Genomic DNA, 22,092 nt, shown 5'->3' with positions numbered 1-22,092 from the left:
TAAGTTTACTTTTTTAAAACTAAATAACGTTGCCTGTGGCACTCATATTGTATCTATTACACATTTCACTTCAAAACCTCATCTCCCCTAAACCCTCTTCAATGTGCTTGAAGTAGCACAGCCAAAGGAAAGGAATTTTCTATTTAACTAGAGCACTGACATTCTGTTACACAATTCGATCTTGTCTATTTACCTGCTCTCAAAAACACAAGACACTAAACACAAAGTGCTGAATGCGTTCAGTCTGTGGTGCCATAGGTGTCTGAATGCATCTGTAGCTTCCCTCTCACTCATCAGTGTAATTGTTGCCATGTTATTCCATTTTTTGATTAGTCTAGTCCCTCAAGCTCAATGCTTTTTTCTAGCCCCACGTTCTTCTGCTGGTTGTCATGGTGACTGAATTGTTAGAGAGGAGAAAGGCTCTGTTGTCTGTCATTGTTCTGTTGTGGTTTAGGTAACGCAGGAGGCAACACAAGTGAAGTGGATGGACCTTTTTTGCTCTGCATCATTTCGTAGTATTGAAAAATCTCACATAAAAAAGGAGCAAATGGGCCCAACCGAAGAAATAACCAAGCTCTTTCTAAAGGAAAGTGCACATTATTATAAAGAGGCAAAATGGCACTAATGATGAACTGAGTAATCTATGAAAAATGCTGCTGAATATTACATTTATTACTAGAACAATTGGTGCAACTTAAACATCACATATAATACCTACTATTTTGCAATTTAGAGTAAATATAGTTTTTAACTATACAATTGTAGCATCAACTCGTTGATTCTCAAGGCTCTGCTACTTTAACCTTATGTTCTGTTTAAGCCAAAGACAGCATGTTTGAAGTTAAGACTAAAGCAGAATTAAGAGTTGGGCAAATTTTCTTTTGGTGGTAAGATAGTGTTAGGGTCAGTTTCTACTTAGGGAATGTGGAAATAACTTTTTAAAGGTTAGAGCTGATTACAAGGAAAACTTTTTATTCAAACGGTTAAAAATGTTTTTGAAGCTAACCAAAATAAATATAATTGTTCCTCAATTTAACTTTTAATTTTCCAGATTTTTAAACCAGAAAATGGAGAGATATAGTATAGATATATAATAAATGAAGGGATATCTCAGACAAGGACCAAAGTAATAATAGTTCCTATAAAAAAAACTGCTCTTAATCTTCTTTCATCACTGCATTGGTAGACATATACCTGTTCTCATCAACAATTACTTTCATTAGTATTAATGTAATTTTTTTCACTATAAACTTTATCATTTGTTTGTTTTATTTGCTTTTGGGATTATTTAATTTAATTTTTATTTAACTGTTTAATTATTTTAATGATACAAAGTTTTAAGTTGGTACCACTTGGTAAAATATGATTAAAAATTTTTAAAAAGATGAAGAGCTTTACTATGAAAAGTTTCCCTCCCACCCCTGAAATCTATCTGGTTCTTTCTTAATCCTCCACATATAAGCATTGTTGTTAGATTTGTTTGTAGTTTTCCAGAATTTCTTAATGCAATATCAGAAAATAGTAATAGAGATTCTTATTTTACCTCTTGCATACGCAAATGGTAACGTGCACTCGTTCTGCACTTGTCACTTAACACTATATTTGACTGTCTTTCCGTATCAGACCAGATCTTGCCCCTTCTTTTTTTTCTTCTTTTTACAATAGCATAGTATTCCATTGTATAAATGTACTATAATTTATTTAATCAATCTCTATTGGTGGACATTTAGGTTGTTCTCAATCTTTTGCTTTTATAACAAATAACGTTGTGTATTTGTCATCTTTATATATGCAAATATATGTGAAAGATAGAATCCCAGAAGTGAACTTTCTAGGTTAAAGAGTGTATTTGCATCTGTGAATTTGATGAAAATTGTCATCTTGCCCTCTGTAGGAGTAGTTCCAATTTACACACTCCCATCAACAGGGTGCAAAAGTACCTGTTTCCCCAAAACTTGCCAACAAAAGGTAACATTAAACTTTTGAAATTCTGCCAAACTGATAAGTAAAAAGATAGTACAACTCTGCAGTTTTAATTTAAATTCTGTTATTAGTGAGGTGAGTTATCTTTTCATACATTTTAGAGCCAATAGTATTTCTTTTCCTGTAATCTTCCCTTTAGATATTTTGCCCGTATTTCTTTTAGGGTATTGATATTTTTCTTATTGATTTCTAGGAGGTCCTCATGTGTTTAAGAAAATTGAAAACTGCCCTTTCGTGTTACAAGTTGCAAATATTTTCCCAACTTGTAATTTGTCTTTTGACTTTGCATGTGGAATTTTTCCATGCAGAAGTTCTGATTTTTATGTAGTCATACAAATATTTTATGGTTTCTGCCTTTATTCTTTCATCCTTACTCCAAGGATATAAAGAAATCCTCCCATGTATTTCTGTAGTACTCGTATGATTTCTTTTACTTTCTTTCTTTGATTTTTTACATTTAATATTAATATTTAAACTTTGTTCTTGAGCAGGGTATGAGATACAAATCCACTTTAGATTTTTGCAGGTGGCTATCCCGTTATCTCATTGCCAATTATGGAATAATCCATCTTTTCTCCCGCTGATTTGAGATGCTCCCTTTAGAGATATTAAAGTCTATTATGTTTTTGGTCTATTTCTGGACTTCTCATTCTGTTACCTTGGCCTATGTGTCTGTTCATACAGGAACTACTAGTACATTTAACATAACAAATACAAACACAATTAACAGTATACTACAAGAACTGTACTTAGTCTATATATGCTTTTAACTATGTCTGTATTTTCACATCGCAAGTATTTTTGTTGCATTTAGCCACTGCTCGCTCTAATTCACCATCCAAACATATATTCCTTCTTTGATTGCCTCAGGAAGTATGTCCATTATTATGTCGAACCAGACATTGATTGTCACTCAGGTTCTGGGAAAACACAGCTGAGACATCACCAATTTTTCAATTAAAACTAGAAATTCAAGAATATGTGTCAGAGGGCCCTTTCCGAATATGCCTTTCAGGGCACCGAGTGTGGGGTGTTCGCAAATCTCAGAGCACATTCATTCAGCATCTCAGGGTGGTTTGCAGCCACAGAAATCTGTGAAACACGCTGCTGTAGCTTTTTCTGAGGGTGTTCCATGGTGACTTTGAAGCCTAGCCATTAAATAGCGTTTGAAAGGGCACTTACTATTTAGTATCCCATAAACATATATTTTGATTTTCTTTCATACTGTTTAATGGCATAATGTTCAGCCAGGATCGGTGGAAACCAGCTAGCAACCACCACAGACACGCTCCCAGGAGGAGGAGCAGCCCTTCCTTGGTCGTGCTTCTCTCCCTCCCCACAGCGGAAGGGCCGCGCTCATTTCATCATCATGCCAAATATTCACAAGCATGTTGTCTGTTATTGGTTTAATGTAGTACATTCAGCACAGATTGAAGCTGATTTTCAGTAAAGGTCTATAAATAATGCTCTTCAGCTGTGATCTTGAGGCTTTTGAGATCAGGCTTCCCGCTTCCACTCCTCCTTCTTACCAAGCATTTCAACACTGGGGAGAAGATTAATGTCGTCACAACAAAAGATGACTTTTGGAGCGAACCTACCCAATAATCAGAAGTGGCAAGTAAAAGAGGGAAGGTGGTGACCTCTCTCAGTGACATGAACAAGGAGAAACTGGAGGAGCCTTTCCTTTTGCTTAGAAAGTGCCCAAACCACTCATTGCAGGAAGCGGTTGGCTGCAGAGCACTTCTCTGAGACCCATTATAAAAGGTGAGCAAATCTGAAAGCTCTCCCCACCCTTCCCCAATTAGTTCAGATTGCAGTCGACCTTCAAAGATATCCATTGCAGGGGTGTTTTCCTGGTGATGATGTTGTGAAAATAATTTTCTTTTTGAAGGGCTTTCTTTCTGTTCTCTCCCCATGGCAACTTTTGAAAATTTGTTAAAACGCACACACATACACACACACACAAACCTCTCAGGCTATCCACAAGCTCTCTAGGTGAGTGGGAACAAATGGCAGTCTATCAAAGAAGTGCACCCAGGACAATTGCACAGTTTTGATCATTTGGGGATCTCACACAAACTCCCCTGCAGCCCCCACTGCACTGTTAAGATTTTTTCTTTCTTTCTTTCTTTTTTTTTTTCTGGTACAGAACAAGACAAGGTAGGTTGAGACCAAGTTGTTTGTTTATTTAAGCAAAAAGTAGTTCAGCCTGACTGCTTTTCCAAATTGACAAGAGAGGTTTCTTACTGTGCCCATATTTGCAGAGCAATGGAAGAAAGAAAACTAGGACATTATATCTTCAGGGTGTCTGTGCGTTTGCTATATGGCTGAATTGAACAGCTGATACTAGAAATCTATGGGAGGGGGAAATCTGTGGAGAAGATAGTTTTGAGGGTTTGAGGGAACCATGGACAGATGATTCAAGACGGTTGGGACATGTAGGTATTAATCAGAGCACCCAAGTCGTGGTAAGACTCATTGTATCAACAGAAATGTCTCCCAAATAGACACATATTTAATTGACCCCCACGTGGTGAAAGAAATCATGCATACCTCAGGTTTTGGTAAGCACTTGCCTCATTTCCAGCATCCTAACTTCCCACTGAGATCTCTTTTCTGGGTATCCTTTATTTAAAAATGCTCTTTGAATTAGGTCTAACTAGAGAAGGTAAAAGTGACAGCGCACTTTAGTGTAGTATCATTTCTGAGAGAGGAGAAAAATGGCTGTTTCCATTTTCTCTTTTCTGCCACTACACGAGTGTCATGCCAAGAATTAGGCTGGGGCTAGGATTTAATGGCCATGCCAGGAATTGGAAGCGGCACCTGTGGGCCAGAATTTAAATCCCATGGACAGTTTTTCTTGATGCTTTTATAGAGCATGAATGAGGATGTAATTTAAAAATAAGCCCAGCATCCTATTTAAATAGATAAGAATGAGCTGGATGTGTAAATGTTTGGATTAAATATGACCAAAGATTGCACCGCATTTAAATGGCTTGGCACTTTGAAAATGATAGAATCAGGCTTCATAATGGTGCAAGCATCTACCTAATGGAACTAAATTTGCAACATAGGTGCATAGTGGAAAAGAAGAGCAGACGAGTGGCACTGAGATTCTAAGAGAGACGGCACCAAAGAATGAAACATATTGAGTTTAATGATTGACCTGATCGGAGGCTTTCTGCTCTGACAATGAAGATGTGAATTATCCTATTATTATAAGCAGATGGATCATCTTATTAATGCACCCTCCCCTTTCACATTTTTATTTAATGTTAAATGAAGTCGAACAATTTCAGTAACATTCTCTCATCCCTTAAAGGAAACAGAAGCTGATGCCCAGAAATATTTCCTGTGTAGCTTTATGTATTTTCTTTTTCCCAGAGAAACGCTTTCAGCTCTGCCACACTATAATGCTTTGGCTTTCATTTGGAGATAGCCGAGGTGACTCGGAAGTTTCTCTATAAATTCCTTGAAATCCAGAGGAGCTGAAGGAGATTTTAGGAGGCTGTGCTCCTCTTAATGACTCCACATGGAACAGCATCTTTGGAATTCTGATTGTGACACCGGCAGCCACTTGATAGCCACTGCTCCAAGGAGCAGCAGATGAGCCACAGCAAATGTTTTCTGAATTCATCCCTAGTACAGCTCCCCTAAAACCAAAATTAGGCAGTGAGTAATATTTGTTTAGAAACACTTACCAGGCACCTGCTTAATACTATAAATGCTATCCCGGCAAAGTCTTCACACACAAAGGAAGCATTTCACTGGAAGGTCAATATCTGTGCCCACTGAGAGGAATGGAGCTGTTTCAACTCACCGACAAAGGCTTCTGTCTCAGCCCCATTCCACTCTTTTTCTGGGGGCAGGGGGGTTTGTTTCCTTTCAGCATATTTTAGGAACTAATCAGCTTTATAAAAGGTACCACTGTTAATCTACTGTTTGTCTTGGTCTTCATTGCAGCTCCTTAAAAGATAGAGTGCAAACAAAGCAAGAATTAAGGTCATTCCATTTAAATCCTTCAGAGAGGGAGACAAGGGCTGAGTTATAGCTGAAGACTACAGAGAGGAAGGCTGGAGGAATCCGGTGTGTGTGGGGGGAACCCTCGTTGTTTATTATTTGCCAGCCTCAGAGCAGCCCCCATTCCCATATTTGTGAAGGGATTACCCTCCCATCTTCAGAGATTAATGGGAGCCCAGGCAGACAAGTCCCTGGCCCACAGTCAACCCTGCTCCAAAGTGCATTCTCCAGGAAGGTGGACATCAGAATGCATCACTCGGGGGACACGGAGTGTGACAGGGCTCTCACCCCAGCCTGGTGTGACTCTTCTTCCAGCTGTTACAGGTACACCAGCAAACATAACTGTCAAGGGGACTCCATGCTCATACTGAAGGAAAACCTCATCTTAAAAGGTGGTGGCTAGGCACGTGAAAATTTTAGCATGTATCAGGGAGGAAAGGGGAAGGGGATCGAAAATAAAATAATCCATGAAAAGCATTGCAGAGGCATGTAACACTGGCCTCTTTCTTCTACAACGCTGATTGCAACCCTACTACCCATATTTTATTTGAGACGTAGTCAGTTGAAGTGTAATTGAATTTATGTGTTGCTGATGTAGTTGTTCATTGAGCATCACTAAAATACATTAGTCTTGGAGTTTTTTAAATATGGCAATGGGTTGATGTGCTTGAGTGCTACACTGTAAAGTTTGTCTTGAGAGTAAGGTCAAGAAGCAGAAATGACCATCTGTAGTCAACAGGGGTGCAGATTCTTAATTCCTAGTACTCAGCAAGGTTTGACAGTAAATGTACAATAAGTATTTGATGGTTGAAGAAAAGTTTTAGTATTTTGACTGCTTTCACAATAATATAATAACTGTTAATGTTTAGTGAGCATTTAAAATGTACCATGCAATGTGCTAAACACTTTGCTTATATTATCTCACTTCATCCTAACATCAACATCATGAGGTTATTATCCCCACTTAACAGATGAGAAAAACCAAAGCTCATGAGATTGGGTCATTCATAACTTGACTTAAACCCAAGGTTACATATGTAATCAGTAGCAAAGCCAGCCTATAGGGCTAGATTGTCCTACTCTGGGCCTTCTGTTCTTCGCGCTATGCTGCTGCCCCTTCAAAGCAGACTTTCTTAGCTTGAGTTTAGAAAATCCTCAATGATTGCTCCAGATGCCATACTATTTTATTAGATGAACAAATTATCCTCAGAGAGAATAAGAATGTCACCTTTAGCCAAGGTATGAGATGAGAAGAGGCTGTCTTCACAGTGGCTTCAAATTTTGTCCTCAGCTACCAGCATAATTTAGCTACTCACAAAATACAATGACAACTTTGGTGGTGCTTTGTTGAAAGTCACATGAACAGATTTCCTGAAAGCACTAATTCTCCTTCCTTAAGGAATGTCTTACATCCCCCAGTTCTTACACACACACACACACACACACACACACAGTCAAGTTTTCCCAGGCAGGATGAGATCTGTTTGCAAAACCCTTGGCATATGGTGGGTCTGCCTGGCTTTCTGCAGTGTTTGATTATGATTGGCCTAGTTAATTCATTTCGTTGTATGTTCACCCCTCTTTGGAAACTGAACAGGATTAAATTGCATTTTTAAAGCCTTAGCAAATCACCGTGTGATTTAAATTAGAATAAAGACAAACAATGAGATTTTTTTTTTCTTTTTAGGAAATTCTGACAGCATTTCTGGCCCTGCACGAGTGTTTGTCCAGAGACTCTTACTCTCTTGGTCATTGGGATGCTCAGTTCTAGGTAGATTAACTGACTACTCGGTAATAAATGTGGAATCCATAATCAAAGACTAAACAGGGTAAAAAGTCATACATGAAATTATTGTTTCCTCTTAAATAATCCTAAACCCCCATTTTAACAGAGTCCAATTTATTCTCCCTCCATACTCTATTAACTTACAAACAAGTCCAAATTGGACTGAGTTATATCCATGTATGTCATTAAAGTCCCTTCTTCTGAGGAAAGTGCTAGAAATATTATTTCTAAGTCAGTAATAGTAAACTAATAGTTCCTGGAATGAAAAGCTAAGGGATACCTGCTATTATTTTCAAGTATATTTTACTGAGCTATTCAATAATTTCTCACATGATTATTTCCTCAGTCTCATCTGTACCACAGGTTGTATACTACTCTACCTTCCAAGTAAAATAAGGAGATAAGTAAAATAAGTAGAAAGAATTAAGAAGGCATTCTCATTTGCTTAATCTTCGGCAGCACTATGCTAGAAAAACTTTGAATTATAGATGCCATTTAACTTTTCTAATTTCAGGGCATGCCATTTTGTTTAGAATCTTTGGACGCTTGTTTCACGTGGCACAATTTTTGTAGCATTTTAATATAGTGAGAATCATGTTTTTAAGGATGAGAAACCAGAGCCCACCATCGAAACAAGTCTGTTTCATTCCTTTTCATTTTCAAATATAACTCTATAGATTCTGCCATGAGTTTCTGATAACAACTTGGTCTTACATTCCACAGTCAGCAAGGAGGTTATTCTCCATTTTGCAGTGAAATTTATTAATCTAGTCATTTGATGAGCTTCCAGGGCTTTCCTGCTAGACAAGCAGTCACCCCTAGAGATGAGTTACGTAGAAAATAAAATATATTGACGTAGTAATATAATCGTTTCCTTTAGTGGACAATTTCATTTTGAAAAAAACAAACAAACAGAAAAGATTCTTCTACCCTCTTTCTCCATCCCAAAGAAAAGGGAAAAAAAGAACAACAAAAGTTGTTCTTCTGCTTATGATTTCCAGGCATCGATGTTATTTAAACATCACATTTAGGAAAATTTGTATTGTCAGAAAATGCCTAGTTAAAAATTTTTTTTCTTTAAAGAAAGATGAGACAAGCACACAGAATGCAGACAAACACCAATTTGTCGGGTGGAGGAATACTTTGAGAGATACTGAATCAGTACTTTAAGGTATCAACATTTATTTCTTCAAAAGAAAGCCTAAAAATGTATCATTATACATCAAACTGGCAGTATATTTATTATTGAAAGATTTCCAGAGCACAGAATGGTTACTTACCAATTAATCACCACACAGCTGTATTTTGTTTGATTTGTGAAGGACAACCAATTGGCCACATGTAAATGATTGTATAAGGATCCCTCCAGGGAAGTACGGATCAAGATAGCAGACCAAACACAAGCATCTACCCCCCGGCTACAACCCCAGAAATGTCCGAAATATCTGGAAAAAAAAACAGATATTTTAACAGAATAGATTCATGAGCATACTGAAAAAATAAAAGAAATTTTCATCAAATACAAGAAATTCTAAAGAAGCCTAGTAGATAAAAGAAAGACAAGGTGGGGTGGTATTGACTGAGAATAAGATCACAGGGAAAGAAACACAGCCTAAAACAGGAGGAGAGATGGACATATTCGGAGAATTCTCACTCTTAGAGTAGGCTCTGGTAGGGACTAGAGGGTTCACTAAAGAACTGCCCTTGGAAAAGCGAAGGCTGGCAGGTATCCCCTTTTCCCTTGTTTGTGCAGACCTGCTGGCAGGAGCTGCTTTTAATCCCTGGCTAAACCCTCAGAAATCTCTCTCTTGCAATAAATATGCTGCCTGTGGGCTCCCTGTGTGGGTGTAAGGCCCTGAAAAAAGAGGAAGGTAGCATGTAAGGAACTTGGGACCTTTAGGACAGACATGAAAGGGGAAAGTGCAATGGGGAAGTACCTCTGCCCAGGAGGCAAATGCACTAGCTGCCTCAGCCTCAGAATTAAACCCTCCTTATTTTGGCAGTGGGGAGTGGTTGAAGGGACCAGTCCATAGCTTACTGCTCCAAGCCCATGCACCACCGACAAAGCCTATCAATCTCAGTCAACCCTCCCAGACAGGGAAACAGGTAAATGCTGCTTCAGAAGAGACCTGTATTCGGCTGCCTATATTCATGAACCTAGTCTTTCCATCATTATTTATGTTAAATAACCAACTGAGGTTTGCCAGATATTGAAGAAAAACTAACAGCATTTAACAACAACAGGAATAATAATGAAAAGCTTCCCTGAAGATTAAAAATAATTAAAGGAATGGAAGAAAACTGAAAAAAATTCTGATTAATGTCTTCAAAAAGACTTAAGAGGCTATTGCATCCATAAGACAAAAATAGGATCTAGTGCAAAAGAAAATTATTAGTGCAAAAGAAAAATATTTTTTTAAAAATGAGGTACATGTTCTTGAAAGAGACAGATTGTCATTATTTGTAGACATACAATCTTCTACACAGAAAATGCAACTGAAACATTACTAAAATGAGTGTTTTGTAAGGCAGCTGATAGAAGAGCTGTAAACACAAGCCAGATGGGAGATATTACTGTTGGGCTGATCTAACTCTCATTCTTACCCCCTTGGCCCTTGTACCTCCTTTACTACTTGGAAGTAGCGGTGTGACAGTTCTGGCTAAGAAGTGGGCCAAGTCTCCTGAGGAGCTTTTTGCGTTCCTGATAACAGGCATCAAAACTTTCCCTTTTCCTTTTCCGTCTTGTCGGAATGCTGACATGGGGCTAGAGCTGCACTGGGTATCTTTTCCAGATAAGGCCACAAGAGGCAAAAGAGACACATCCCCTGCTCTCATTGAGCTGTTAAATTAACACTGGCAGCTGCTTACCTTTGGCCTTTTTATTAGGTGAGTTAAATAAACTCCTGTTTCTTTAAGCCACAGTTGGCATTTCTGTTTGTGGCCAAACACATACCTAACTAGTATATATTCACAACAATCAGTGCAATGGGAAAAGAATTTTATGCACAAAAGAAGCAAAAACTATAACATTAGAAACAAATAAAACAAAAAATATGCAAGACCCATATGAAGAAAACTATTTTTAAAGAGGCTTCAAGAAAATGAATGAACCAGTTTCTGATTGGGAAGACTTCCTAAGATAAAGATTTTCATCTATGAGCTAATGTAATAACAATTGAAATTCTAAAAGGATCTTTAATGGAACTTGGCCAGCTGATTCTAAAACTCATCTGAAGAAGAAAATGAGCAAGAATACAACTTCAAAATTTTTGAAAAAAGAGGAAAAATGAAGAATATTCTATTGGATATCATACATAGTGTGAAGCTCTATTATCTAAAACAGCATAAACTTAGTGCAGGAATATACTAATGGAACAAATAGAAAATCTGTTACCATGTTTCCCTGAAATTAAGACCTAGTTGGACAATCAGCTCTAATGCGTCTTTTGGAGCAAAAATTAATATAAGACCCAGTCTTATTTTACTATAAGACCGGTCTTACATACTATAATAATATGATTTAATATAATATATAATTAATATAATATAATACCGGGTCTTATATTAACTTTTGCTCCAAAAGATGCATTAGAGCTGTTTGTCCAGCTAGGTCTTATTTTTGAGGAAACACAGTAAAAGACTCATAAATGTGGAATTTGGTATAATAAAGGTGACATTTCAAGCCATCAGGGAAAAATGGATATTTAATTTATGGTGTTGGAAAAGTAAAGTATCCATTTTACAAGAATAAAGTTTGTGCACTACATTGTGTCACACATATAAATAAATTCCAGGTGGAATAAAGAGCCATATGTAATAAAAAAAATCTTTAAAACATTGGAATAAAATAAATGAGAATATTTTAAAAATTTTATAAAGACTGACATATAATTATCATAAACACACCATAAACAAAGTTAAAACACAAACTACAGCCTGGAAGAAAATGTTTTCAACATATACAGCAGAAAAAGGATCAACATCTATAATTATAAAGAATTCTTGCAAATCAACAAAATGACAAACTCAACAGGAGAATGGACAAAGATTATAAACAAGCAAGACAAGAATAAAGAAATATAAATAGCTAAAAAAATTACATATGAAAAGATGTTTAACTACATTAATAAACAGGAAATTGCAAATTAGGAATTAGATTTTGCCATCAGATGTGCATTTAGTTAGAAAGCATATTAATACACAATTGTGAAGGAGTAGAAAATTGTATACTGTCACACAAATTGTACAAGTGAATGAATAGAATCTCTTTTGGGAAAGACAATCAACTATTATCTCTCTATATTGAAAACGCACAGGCATTTTGACCGAGAAATGCCGTAAATTCTCTTTTAGCTCTATCACTCGTCTTACCCTCACAGTCAATGTCTTTGAAGGAACATTCTGTAGCTACTTGCTCATCTCCCATTCACTTGGACTTCCAGTAATGTGGCTTATTACCTTCACTTACCCCCAATTCCATAGAAACTCTTCTGGTGGGAGTCATAAACAACTACCTAATTGTCATATACAACAAAATCTTTTAAGTATGTGTCCTATTTGTCCTGCAAATATTTGATGTTGTGAACCATTCTTGATATTATCTCTTCATTTGGTTTCTAAGACTCTTCACTCTTGTTTTTCCTTAAACCTCTCTATCTCCTTTGCTAGCTCCTCTTTCTTTGATTTTTCCTTCAAAGTTGGTGTTCCCCAAGGATTGTTGCATGGCCTTCTCTTTCTCATTCTACATGTTCTCCCTGGGTGAGCTCAACCTATGGGCTTAATTTCTATTTATACCTATTTCAATATTCCAAAATAATCAATATCTTTAGTCCAAAGCCCCTATTGAACTCTAGATTCTTCTTTATACCTTCCTTCTAACATCTCTATCAGAATAGTCCACAGTTATTCCAACAATCTCAAAATCATGTATCTCTCTCTCTCTCTATTCTTTGTCTTGATAAAACTTCTACTGTCTACCCAGTCACCAAAGCTAGAATCCTGGGAGCGATCCCTTACTCTCATATTCAATTTGTCAAAGAAGTCCTACAAATTCATAGTTCTACTTCTCATATCTACCTGTTTCTCTCTACCCTCATTACTACTGCATTAGTTTATTCCCTCATCATTTATTCAAGAAGTTCTTAACCTGGAATTCATAGACTCACATGAATCCATGGATGGACTTCAAGTGATCTGTGAGCCACCTGAGAGTATATGTAAAGTGTCCAAGTGTATGCATATATGATTCTGAAAAGAGATCTGAGGACACCACAAAGGTTAAGCACAATGAGCTTAGTCTAACTGTTGTTGAAGTCTCCTAGTTATTCTTCCTGTTTCTAGTCTCACCCTTCTGACCCATCCTCCATCCTGTTGCCATGGTGTCTTTCCAAAATACAATATAAATCTGATCACGGCCCTGCTATCAAAATGCTATAATATCTTACCACTTTAAGATAAAACCCAAACTCATTTGTAAGGCGCTCTGTGATCTGGCTCCTGCTGAATTCTACTGCCTTTTGAATATCAACTTTCTTTCCTCCTTACATCGCAACTCCAGCCCATGATAAATTTTTAATACTTAATTGTCCCTAGTGTCCTGGTTGTTCCCTACTGCTTTACCTTTGCTCATATTGCTTTCTCTGCCTGGATGTTTTTCTTCACAACTCCTTTGCTGTGCTCCCTTTGCCCCTAAACCTATCAGACCATTCAGCCCAGGTAGAATTGACCATGTCTGCCTCTATTCCCAGAGTAGACATTACATAGAGCTTTAGCATAATTCCTATATTCCTTCATGCTACTTACTTGAGGTTACAGGTCAACTCATGTTCTGAACTGTATACTCTCTGAGGGCAGGGACAGTGTCTTATATATGTCCCCTCCTTGGACCATCAGGTTACTCCATAAATGTTGATTAAATAACTTAAAGGGATACCAGTGTGGTTGTTTTATCACCATTAACTCCCTTTCACATGCTAAAAGAAAAGAAGTGAACAGAGGCATGGAAAAAGAAAGAGCATCTCAGATAGTAGAATGTGATTGGAAAAATTTGCTAGGTTTATGACTATCAAATCCTCATTGCAAAGGCCAAGAATTCTAAAACAATGTGAAACAAGGAAGATGAAGGAGAAAATTTTAACTTGCTGGGGAGCTTAACATAGTTTTCTATTGCCTTCATTCAAATATTATTTTATAAGATTTATTTCTCATAACCTTTGCATAATGTTAAAAGATGTGTGAACCTCAGGTCTATACTAGAAAGTAGAATCAAGGCATCAGTGTTCTGAATTTACAAATCAACTGACTGAAGATTAGAAAATAGAAAATAGGCACAACAGAAGCGGATTTTATATTTAAGGTATAAAAATAAAGCTGCCGATTCTGATTCTAAGATTTTGTCATATTGTAGGCAAGATCATAACTGTATGAAAATTATTTTACATATGAATCTTGAAAAATAATGTGGACTCCTCAAGACTATGTATCATGTTGCATTTGTATATGGTCAAATGTTGAAGGTAGGAAGGGAAATGAAGAGAGATGAAAGAAAATATGCCATATAGGTATGGGGGTGTGTGTGGAGAATTTCTAAAAACTACACCAAGTTCTTGAAAAGGAAGTTTCCTACTTGCTTCAGTGAAATAACAATCTAACATAAAGAAGGCATTATCATTGCATTATGCAAATATTGACTGACTTAGCTAATCATGGCTGTATATCCACAGCCTCTTTTCTCCCTGGAGTCTGCAGCGACAGCTTTGTGTACTCTGCAGTCTCTTGTGCCTGAGCCAACAACTGATAGAGTATTAGATCAAAGCCTTGATACACAGATGCCAGGCAATTTGGTATTAAACAAGCGATAAGAGTACAAAAGAAGTCTCAGTGTACTTTCACCACAATTTGAACGGCAAATAGTTAATTAGGTTGATAATAGATGTCAACATTTCATATGATGTCATGGTTCTAGAAGGTGTAAACTTCTCCCGCCCTGTGAGATGGAAAACTACATTATTTTATTTTTAAAAGAAACAAAGATGAATACCATTTCATTATTTACAATTTTTCTCCTCTAAAATATTTGGCTAAACAGAGTTTTTTAAGGTGGTTTTTTTAATGTATAAAGGAACAGAATATAATTTTTATCTGCATAATTTAAGCGAGGTGTTTAAAAGGTGATATGATGAGCCAGTAAAGTTTGCATTCAATGCAAATAATCAAGACCTGAATTCATTAAGGATTATGGAGATGCTGCTATTTCCAGATTATTTCTAGGTTTCTTATGTGTGTGATTTATAAAATATCTTACCCACTCATTCCGAAAAAAAATATAAAGCATTTATATCTTCATGATATTTCTATCTAAATGAAAATAATCAACAATTATTTTAAACAACTAAATCAAACATCAGAAAAATTGAATACATTAAAAAAATTTTCTATGTAAGCATTATATAAACAGGTCAAAGGTATGAAATGCTCTAAAGTATATTTCTTTAGCTAAGAAATATATAAAGGTTATGAGAGAGGCCATGTATCTTCCCAAGTCTCCAGTATCTGAGGTAAATAATAAATGCCTTTCCAATGCTCAATGAAGTACCAAATTCTTGGAGCAAAGTTTACAAATTGTATTATTTGTATGTGCAAAAACACCAAAAAACCACAAAAACAAACAAAAGAAAACAACACTTCACAGCCAGATGAGATGGTGTTAGGGGAGATGAAAATAAACATCATAGAGATTATACCATTGATAGGACTTTATCAAATAAGTGAAGTGTCACTAACACTAGTTGGAACAACCACATAGTAAATCTCTGGAATACTACTTCCCTTTTCCAGATTTTATAATAAAATCAGTGTATATTAACAGTGCCATCTACTGCTTAGCAGTAACACTACAGTGTCTCAAAGTGGCCCCAAATGAATCCAAGGTGGTGACTTTTATTTTTTCTTTTAGGGGCATCATCATTGGAACTGGTCCATGGTGCTCTCCTGAGGGCACTATGAAATATGTGAAATGTATATGGTCAATGATTAAATGCTTTCTTTACAAAAACAAAAAAAAGCCAGATTTGCTTCCATATAGTGACTCATGCGAACAACAATGTAGTGAAAAAGTGTTGGAGTAAAGGTCAGGAGAGTTGTGTTCTTGTTCTTTTTCTGTTCTACCATCGTTTGACCTCATTTTCTGTTTAGCCTTCACTATTCTTTCTGGCGTAATGTTAGCAAGCCGATTTTTAGGGTTGTTTTCTTTCAGGGAAAACAAACAGACATCATGTGGTCTCCAGAACGAAGGCATTTGTATCCTCTTCAAATCCCTTTCCAAATACTTTTCAAACTTACTGAGATTTCTTTAGTTGAAAGTAGGAATAGTTTAAGGTTCTCTACCATGCAATAAAATTATTTAGTTGAAAACTAAAACATACAGGCAATCAGCTTTTTAAAGGAAGGAATCCCAGTATCTGGGTAATTTAGTGAATATTTCCTTTGTTTATAGTATTATAGAGCCCAAATCCAATGAGAATGGAAAAAAATCTCCCTTTCCCCATAAAATTCATATCTTAAAAATTTTTTTAACATCATGATATCTTGTACCTCCTGCTGTGATACACTAAGAAGAACATATTACTTAATGCAGTATTCCTGCCAAAAATACATAACTCAAATCTAATCAAGAGGAAACATCAGACAACCCCAAGTTAAGACACTTTCTACCAAAAAAAAAAAAAAACCCACAAAAAATACTGTAATTTTGGAAAATGTCAAAGTCATGCAAAACAAAAGAAAGACTGAGTATGTTCCAGATTTGAGAAAACTAAAGAGACAACTAAATGCAATGTGTAATCTTAGATTGGGTCTTGGAGCAGGGGAAAAAATTGACATAAAAAATATTGTGACAACAGCAAAATTTAAGTATGGGCTATATATTAGATAATAGTATTGAATCAATGTTAACTTTCTTGAATTTGATAAATATATCATTTCAGTAAGAAAAGCTTATTGTACTTGAGAAATACATTCCAAAGTATATGGAGTAAAGGGAGTACACTGTCTACAACTAACCCTCAAATGTTTCAGAATAAAGAACAGTAAAGCAAATGAGGCAAAATGTTAACAACTGGTGAGTGGATCTGAGTGAAGGGTAAACAGTAGTAGTTTTTTACTGTTCTTGCAACTTTTTTGTAATTTTGAGATCATTTCCAAATAAAAAAGTTAAAAAATGGTAAATATATTTTCTTCAATTTTAAAACATAGATTTTAAAGCCAGAAAATGGAAGAAAACCATTTAGCCCAAGCATTTTGCTTTATGTATGAGCTATAAAAACTAACGCTATAAAACGATGACACATCACAGGTGCCAAAGTGCCATTTCAATTAGATAAGACATTATTGTGAAAACCTCCCCAGTTTCTCACAGTACAAACAATTCATCCTTGAATACTCTGTGCCAGCCTCTTGCTGTGCGTGAGAAGATGACAATGAAAAGATCTGGTGCTTTCCTTCGGGAACTCACAGGCTATGGGGGAGGTCACAGAGCGTACATAACCCAAACTGTGGCCTTTGATCTTGGCTGAAACCTGAAATTACATGTAAAGGGGTCAACTCTTGGGTTAACAAAACAGTTATAGGTATTTCTATAGATAGTACATTTTGTTGGTTTTTATGTCTTTTGTTACATGATAAAAGATGATAGAGTCAAAAGCACAAATACTGGGGCTCTTAGAATCCAACATTAACACTCCTCTCCAGACTATAGATTTCCTTACACTGTACAATCAAAGCTCGTTAGAAGATAAGATGAATGAGCCTATTTTCTACATTAAAGTGCCAGCAGTTACAGAGAAAGAAAAGAGAGAGAGGAGAAAGAAAAGGAAAAAACAAAAACAAAACAAAACTCAAGAAATAAGGGAGAAGTAAGAGAGTCCCTTTAAGTAATCCACATACTTTATTTTTTTAAAAAAACTTACTGATTAAACAGTGAGTTATAAAAAAATTCATAAAATACTTCTTATGTGTAAGTCAGCCATTATTTTTGCCTGTACCATAATAACATATGTATTTGTTACCTATCACAGCCTCTAGTGAGGTCACATTCCTTTAATATTAGTTTATCTATACAAAAGGCAACAATTGGGTGTTAAAGGAAAATGACTATTTTCATAACAGTCAAATGTATGATTAATTTAGTTAAAATTCTGTCAAGCAAAGTTTCATCTGTATTTTCTTCAGCAGCATTAAAGTTTGAAGCCATCTAATACCAAACAATTTAAATGATAATCCCCCACCCCCAAGATATTTTTTTCCTCTTAAATTGGCTAAAACTTTAATCAACATGTAAATCAAAGAATGTGAAAGTTTTAGACTGCATCAGACCCATGTTTCAACATGCCAGGGGTCAGCCTACAACCAGAAAGCATGTAACGTGCTTGGTGATGCCTGTGGGTCCCCCTCAAGTACCGCCATCCCAACTTTTTTTAACATTTACCGAGGACTGTCCATTTATGACTGTATTTAAACCTGAATAATAACAGAGATGACAGTGCTAGGTGGAATTACCAGACGCATCAAGTCTTCACTTCTGGAGTATCTACTGAAAGCCAAGTAGTATTGGGAGAGGCACGATAATGTGTGGTCAAGAGAGTGGACAGTGAGTCAAACCACATTGTGCTGAGTCCTGGCTCTGCTATTTACTATTCTCTCTGTGTCTCAGTTTCCTCGTTGGAAAATTGGGTAATAAGGTGACCTAGATCATGAGTTTGTGGCACAGAAGCGGTGACTGTCAGCTAGTACTACACAAAATTTATTAATGATTTAAAATTTTCTTTTGCACATGTTTTACAAGACACTTTCATGCACCAACACTTCTTAAAGATTAGTGCACCATCTACACGAGGCACTTGGATTTATTAAAAACGCAGATTGCTGGGCCTTAACCCCAGACTGACTAAGAATGGGAGGGGAGGAAGAGGGCCCTGGGCACTGCATTTAGCACTTTACCCAGGCGTTTGAGAACCAGAATGCTATTCACTTATACATACCTCACTTATTTTGCTCATTTCTAACTTCAGTTTACTTCCTCACAAACCCTTATGTATAATGATAAGGACATAAAATGTAAATAAATATTCCTTGCCAAGGAATATGTATAATGTACCCAAACCTAAAATGGTACCCTGGCTGGCGAACATTTAGATGGTAGACTGATTAAAAGAACATCCATTAAATCTGTTCCCTAGGTTTCTGAGGAGCTCTGCATTGGCCTTTATTAAGAGCCATGTTTACTGCCCCAAATGACACTCCTGCTCAAGTAAATCACGTGCTGCCCACAAAACAGCAAAACTAGTCCAAGAAACCCAGGCTGCCAGTTCCCACCAGAAAGTAACAGAGTAACATGAGCTACAGGAACCCAGAAGTCCAGTCTCTGGCTCCTCTGGGGGCACTTTTCGTGTATCTTGCAAATAGGATTCATTCTTTTAATAAGTGTTTCTTGAGCACCTCCTGTATGCGAGGCACTGGTCTTGTGGGTGGCAGACGCCCTAAATTTGTTGGTCCAGCCCTTCTGCCACCACGTTTGTAAATTCAACTTCCGTTCTATATGAGAAGTTTGTGGGAGTAGGAGGGGTGGGTGGAAAAGTAGAATATTTAAAAAGAAAATATTTGCAGAACGGAAATAAACTGACATTAAGATCTGTTGTAATATGTACTCTCTGGTGGGTTCTCACCCTCTCTCCCGAATTGTAAAAGAAGAGAACAGAGATACCTAGTGCTGCCCGGACGGTACACACCTGCGTCTTCAGAGACTATGGTAGAACTCTGCTGACAGCATCCTCGGACAGGAATAAAGAGAAGAGAGCCCAATGGGTAAATGCCATTATGTCTATCCTTTCCCAATTTTGATAGTATTCTCCTCCTGGATTTATGTCATTTAGAAAAACAAGAACTCATGAGCCCTGTCTTATTAGTCAGAAACAATGCCCTATCCAGCCCCAAATTCTGACTCCGACAGTGGCACCAAGGGATGTTTGCAGGGACCCTGATGTTGACCTCAAAGGTAAGGAATAGACCCCAAGTGCCCTAACTAAATTCTTGGTAAGGGCAAGTTTAACTTGTTTTTAGAGAACAGTTTGCTCAGTCTACAAGAAATAAACAATATCAGGCTTTTTGCTGTTTGCTTGTGATTTTCCCTAGGTAAACTCATTTGTCTGAACTTAAAACCCATTGTGTTTGTTCCTTCAAAAACATGAAATTGTGGTGGTTTAATTGAAAGAATGATTTAGATTCCATTTACCACAAACATTAAGTACTTTTCCTATTTACTTTTTTCAGCTGTATTTTAGCTGCCACTGCAACTCACCAGTGTTGCCAAAGAGACTGACTATGCCTTGCATTAAAAAACAGAAACCACAGTCCGGGTAACTTAAGGTTCTACGAATTTCAGAAAACACATTGGAGAGGCCCCATTTCCCTCCTACCTCAATTTCTGAACTCTTCTGACAAAATTGTTCTGAAATTAATAGCAAAATTCCAGAAGGGCATGCTGTACTAACTCTTGTTGGAAATAAGAGGGTTAAAGATTATGTAAGAAAAGCTGGTCTCAGTATTTGTTACCAAATAATTCTGTCAGGTGATATTTGTAATCCAGACCACCCTTGTGCTCTGACTTGAGCCCATAGTTTTTCACCTCTTCCAGACTCAGAGATCAGTGTCTATCTGACATCAATTTCATGTTTTCCTCTGTAAAAATTGGCGGCCAGTGCTTACTGTCACTGTGGTATGTCACTGATCATTTCTCAGCATAAGGCAGCTTCAGCTATATTTGTTCCCCTTGTTTCAATATATTCTTTAGGGAATATATTGCACCTTCACACCATCTCAGTTTGCTCATTTCTTTATTAATGACTCTAAAGTATTCCGTGGCATGTCATTCGTACATAGTCCATAGACTGGTTTTGTGAGGAGAGTATAAGAGAAAACACAGGATTTATTAGATAAGCCAATATAATTGTAGAATTGTATTTCCACATTTAGAAAGTGTTTTTCTATTTATATTAACAAAATGTGATTTTCTAAAAAGTATATTTGAAAAATAAAATAAGCTGTTAATTAACTTACTAGTATAAAAGATATAATTGAGACCCTTCAGCAGCAAACTCTGGCAGAGTCTTTACATACATAACTGGGAAGATCATTGCCAGTGTGGAGAATACAATTGACTTGCTCATGCAAGTCACCATCTTCCCCAGTGTCCACCAGTCAAATTGTACTCATTTGCTTAGAGTCCAACTCAAATCCCCCTTTTCCACAAAACCTTTCTTGGTTATCCTAAGCAACATGCTTTCTCCCTCCTAAGCAGTCAGTTATATTGGTACCTATTTGTAAAAGGTGTATATACTTAGGAGAGACCTACAGGAGACCAGCATCAAAGAATTTGTGAGGAATCATGCCAGGAAGAAAGACAGCTATATAGAGGTCTCCACTCTCAGCCAAACTGCCTCAGAATATAGGACCATTTTTAGTCCTAGGAGTCAAGCCTCCACTATGGAGAACAGAGAACTGTGGTAATGGACATGTTTAAAAGGCATAAGATTCTCAACCCAAAGTAGTCATAGTCTGACTATGGACCTACATAGCTTACTTGGCTTCCCGGCCACTCCTGCCCCCTGTCCTGTCAAAGATAGCTTTTCCTGGTCTATCTGGAAACCTTACTTTCTTCTTTATCTTGTTCTTCTCCCAATTCGTCTCAAAGAAAGAAGACAAAGAAGAGACTACCGTCACCTATTCTTCCTCTCCTGATCCATAGAGAGTTCCAGGTTATTCTGTCGTGTCCTCATGGAGCACTGATAGAAGGAAACTGGCCCTTCATACCTCCATGTGTTTTTCAATATTTCAGAACAAATTTGTCAAAAGAATTCAGAAATAGACCAAGGAGGGAAATGGGGAGCCTCTGCGGTGTTTTCTAGAATTCATGGACTGGATACAATAGAGACTGGATGCCCCACGAACTGTGAAAGCAACGGGAAGGGGGGAATGAGAAAAGGCCAATAATAGAAACTGAGATTTCTTATCCTGGGATATGGAAGATCAAAGTATAATTTAATAATAAAATTTAAATATAAAAATGTACATTCAGATTATTATTCTCCATTCATGCTAAAGCTAGACCAAAAAGAAATAAACTGAAACAATGGAATAAGAAATAAAAGTTAGATTAAAAGGTAATTTTCATAGCTGGAATAGAAATAAATTACCCAAGAAGAGAGAACATTCTTCATTGTTGGTATTCAACAGGGTGGGCTTTCATCTGC

General features: G+C 36.8%; 1 long non-coding RNA gene across 1 annotated transcript; it reads left to right on the top strand.

Annotated features, from left to right (window-relative positions):
* Nucleotides 1-3,286: 3,286 nt before the first annotated feature.
* Nucleotides 3,287-21,850, top strand: LOC109457477 (uncharacterized). The gene is made up of 3 exons (XR_012494380.1): nt 3,287-3,747; nt 19,532-19,648; nt 21,534-21,850. It is a non-coding gene; the product is annotated as an uncharacterized LOC109457477 (long non-coding RNA).
* The last annotated feature ends 242 nt before the right edge of the window (nt 21,851-22,092 follow it).

The sequence above is a fragment of the Rhinolophus sinicus genome, linkage group LG03 (assembly GCF_036562045.2).
Source record: "Rhinolophus sinicus isolate RSC01 linkage group LG03, ASM3656204v1, whole genome shotgun sequence".
Lineage (NCBI taxonomy): Eukaryota > Metazoa > Chordata > Mammalia > Chiroptera > Rhinolophidae > Rhinolophus > Rhinolophus sinicus.
This window is presented reverse-complemented; position numbering and strand designations above follow the sequence as displayed.